Source organism: Lactuca sativa, chromosome 8 (genome assembly GCF_002870075.4).
Source record: "Lactuca sativa cultivar Salinas chromosome 8, Lsat_Salinas_v11, whole genome shotgun sequence".
In the NCBI taxonomy this organism is placed as follows: Eukaryota; Viridiplantae; Streptophyta; class Magnoliopsida; order Asterales; family Asteraceae; genus Lactuca; species Lactuca sativa.
In genome coordinates, this window is record NC_056630.2 from 306,632,635 (window position 1) to 306,637,194 (window position 4,560).

Sequence of the window (4,560 nt, forward strand, 5' to 3'; positions counted from 1 at the left end):
CCAAGTGAGAAGATCCGAACTTTTTACCTGAAAATGAAGCTTTAATCGTTGCAAAGCTCATATCTACACTTGAGCACCACTTCTAGCCTCTCCAACAAGCTCTTCTTCTCCTTTGCAACCTTGGAATGGCACCACCAAGCTTAGAATACACACACAATGGCCAAAGAACGAAGGTACACTCATTTTAGGGTTTCACTCTGAGGGATGGTGGCTGAGAAGTCCAGCCACACATTCCTTTTATAGCCCCTCCAAAGGAAATTAGGGTTTGGATCTGAATGAGTTACGCCGGGCGTAACCTTGGGTACGCCCCGCGTACCTGAGTGGGAACGCGTCCAAATGAGGCGCGCGAGTACGCGCAGTGTACACCTTGTATGCCCAGCATACTCGCCTACCACGAAAACCCTAGATTATCAGCTTAACCAAGATGCAAGGCCAAAAGAAGAATACCTGGATTTTAGGCTGTTACAATTCTCCCCCACTAGAATCAGACTTCGCCCCCGAAGTCTCATACTGTAAACAACTCCGGATACTGATCCCGCATCTCAGACTCGGACTCCCATGTCAGGTCGGACCCTTTCCGATGTTGCCACTACACTTGTACCAAGGTTACTTCCTTGTTCCTTAGAACATTAACTTTCCGATCCCTGATCGCTACCGGTCTCTCCACATAGTTCAGGCCTGCATCCACCTGAATATCATCCAATGGCTCCACTACCGACTCGTCGGCAATACATTTCCTCAACTGTGAGACATGAAAGGTATCATGGATCTTCCCCAACTCAGCAGGTAGATCCAACCGGTAGGCTACCCACCTCCCTCACGTATAATTCCGCCAACTTCTCCGCAGAAGAGCTCTCTCTGATGGCTAGAAAATGAGCGCTCTTCGTCAATCTATCCATGATCACCCAAATCGCATCGACTCCCCTCGTAGTCTGCGGCAATTTGGTGATAAAATCCATGGCAATTTGTTCCCACTTCCATTCGGGAATCTCTAGCGGCAGCAATTTACCGTGCGGACGCTGGTGCTCGGCCTTCACCTGCCGACAAGTCAGGCATCTCTCAATAAACCATGCAACATCCCTTTTCATACAGGGCCACCAATAATCCTTCCTTAGATCCAAATACATTTTTGTAGCCCCGGGATGAATCGAGAATTTCGATCGATGCGCTCCCTCAATCAAAATAGTACGCGTAACGCCCACAAACGGTACCCAAATCTGACCCTGAAAAGTCATAAGCCCTCGACCATCCGTAACGAATCCTGATACCTGACCTACAACTCGCTCCCTCTTCTGATTTTCTGGCTTCGCAGCCTCAGCCTGAGCTCCTCGAATGGTATCCAAAATCGGGGTCATCACCGTCAACCTCATACAAATATCCCGGATCGGGGCGCTTTCCGCTCTACGGCTCAACGCATCGGCCACCACATTAGCTCTGCCCGGGTGGTACAGGATCTCACAATCGTAATCCTTCACCACGTCCAACCATCTCCTCTGTCGTATATTTAGATTTGGCTGATCCATCAAGTACTTCAGACTCTTGTGGTCCGTGTAGATGGTACACCGTACCCCATAAAGATAATGCCACCGGATCTTGAGGGCAAACACCACAGCCTCCAATTCCAGGTCGTGGGTGGGATATCTCGACTGATGAGGCTTCAACTGCCTCGAAGCATACGCTATCACATGTCCCCTTTGCATAAGCACCGCCCCCAAACCCGCTATATATGTATCACAGTACACCACAAAATCCTCCATCCCTTCCGGGAGTGCAAGCACCGGAGCCTTGCACAATTTCTGACGGAGGGTCTCGATGGAGGACTGCTGCTCCGGTCCCCATGAAAACGCAACACCCTTCCAGGTCATCCTAGTAAGTGGCACAGCGATTTTGGAGAAATCCTTGATAAACCTGCGATAATATCCAGCCAACCCCAGGAAGCTCCTGATCTCAGTGGGCGATCTCTGTACCTCCCACCTCAACACTGCCTCAATCTTGGCCGGGTAGACCAATGTCCCTTTCTGGTTAACAAGATGCCCGAGGAACTGGACCTCTCGTAACCAAAAATCACACTTGGAGAATTTGGCATATAGCCTCTTCGATCTCAACACCCCAAGAATTTCCCTCAAATGTTCCTCATGCTGCTCCCTAGACCTCGAATATACCAAAATATCATCAATGAATACGATCACCGACCGATCCAACATCGGCCTGCACACCCGGTTCATAAGATCCATGAACGCGGCCGGGGCGTTGGTGAGCCCAAAAGGCATCACCAAAAACTCATAATGTCCATAACGAGTTCAAAATGCAGTCTTTTGAATATCTTCATCCCGAACCCTCATCTGATGATAACCCGACCTCAAGTCTATCTTGGAGAACCAAGATGCCCCCTGCAACTGATCAAACAGATCATCGATCCTAGGTAACGGATATCGGTTTTTAACCGTCAACTTGTTCAACTCCCGATAATCGATACACATCCGGTGCGAACCATCCTTTTTCGTGACAAATAGAATCGGCGCTCCCCAAGGTGAGCTACTCGGTCGAATAAACCCCTTCCCCAATAGCTCCTGAAGCTGCAAGGATAACTCCTGCATTTCTGGTGGAGCGAGACGATAAGGCGCCTTGGCGATGGGCGCCGCTCCCGGAACTAAATCGATACGGAACTCCACTTGCCTTTCCGGAGGCACACCTGGTAACTCTTCGGGGAACACATCCGAAAACTTGCATACAACAGGAACGTCATCAGCCGAATTGGGCCTCCCCACGGCCACTCGAGTATCCGCCACGTAGGCTATGAATCCATTGCAGCCCTGCTGCAAACTCTGCCTCGCCCTGGCAGCCGAACAAAACGCCGACCCACACCGGGTCCCCTCGCCATACACCGTAAGCACTCCCCCACTAGGGTCTCGAATCGCCACCAGCTGTCTCTCGCAGTCAATGACTACCCCAAACTTACTCAACCAGTCCATGCCCATGATGAAGCAGACATCCCCCATCGCTATAGGAACCAAGTCTATAGGGAATTTGACCCCGAAAATCTCGAGCACACATCCTCGAATCACATCAGTGGCGTATACCGCTTTCTCATCTTCTATAGAAACTCGCAGGGGTCGACTCATCACCTCCCGATCAATACCCATGTGCTGGCTAAAGACCAACGATACAGAAGACCGACTCGCACCCGAGTCAAATAATACCAAAGCAGGTACAAAATTCACAAAAAAAGTACCTACACATATCATAATATAAGCACAATACCTTATCATAAAAGTAAATACACGAAAGAATAAATACCGGCTATGACATCAGGCGCCGCGCGGACCTCCTCTGCAGTCAACTGAAAAGCTCTTCCACGACCCTTCGGAGCCTCGGCCTTCACTGCCCGAGTCTCGGTAACCCTGGCAGCAGGCGTAGAACCCTGGCGAAGCTAGGGGCACTCAGCCTTCCGGTGGCCGGTCTGGTTGCAATGAAAGCAAACCATTAATCCCTTGGGGCAATCCCTAGCAATGTGCCCCTCCTTGTCACACTTGTAGCAAGCACCCGATCGACATGCCCCCTCGGGACCCTTGCCGCACTTCCCGCAAGTGTAGCCCTTCTGACCTCCCGATCTCGAATCGGCGGACGTGGTCCGCTTGGCTGCCGGCTGAGACTGAGCCGGCCGCCGATCCACCCGTTGAGACTCGGCCTCCTCCCTGGCCTGGGTCTCCAACTCGATCTCACGCTTCCTGGCATTCGTCTGAAGCTCAGCAAAAGTCTGGTATGACGAGTTCGATACGAACTCCCGGATATCCCTCGTCAGCACACCCAAATACCGGTTCATCCGAGCCTGCTCCGTGGACACCTGCTCAGGGCAAAGCATCACCCTCTCATGAAACTTCTGCGTGATCACCGTGACAGAATCATTACCCTGCTTGAGGGTCAAGAATTCCTGAACCAACCGTTCCCTCTCCACTCCACCGGGGGAACGTACTCGTCTCTGAACATAGTAGTAAACCTGTCCCAAGTCACAGCTGAAACCTCTGCCAGAGTGAAGTTCGCCGTCACGAACTTCCACCAATCCTTTGCTCCTAGGCGGAGCCGGTTCAAGGCGAACCGTACCCTCAGATGCTTTGGACATGAACAAGTGTAGAAGCATCCATCGATATCATCAATCCATCTTATCGCAGCGATCGGATCCTGTGTCCTGTCAAACTCAGGTGGCTTCATGTTGCTGAACTCCCGGAACAGCAACGAGTAACCTCCCTGTGGTCTGGCAGCGGCCACAGCTGCGGTACCTGCAGCGGTTGCAGCCTCATTCACCACAGCGTACCGCTCATCGAAAGTCTCCAACAGCATGGTCTTGATAGACCCGAACATCTCAGGAATCTCGGCCCGGATTGCCACAGCTACCTCATCGTGAATCATCTGACGAAGCTCCTCGTCACTCACACCGCTTGTCTAAGGTCTGTGACGCATCCCAACCATGATGCCTCTGAAATACAACAGAAAAATTATCAGAGACTCCCTCGAGCATACTCGCACACGATAACACCATGATGCCTCTGTGACGCGTCCCAA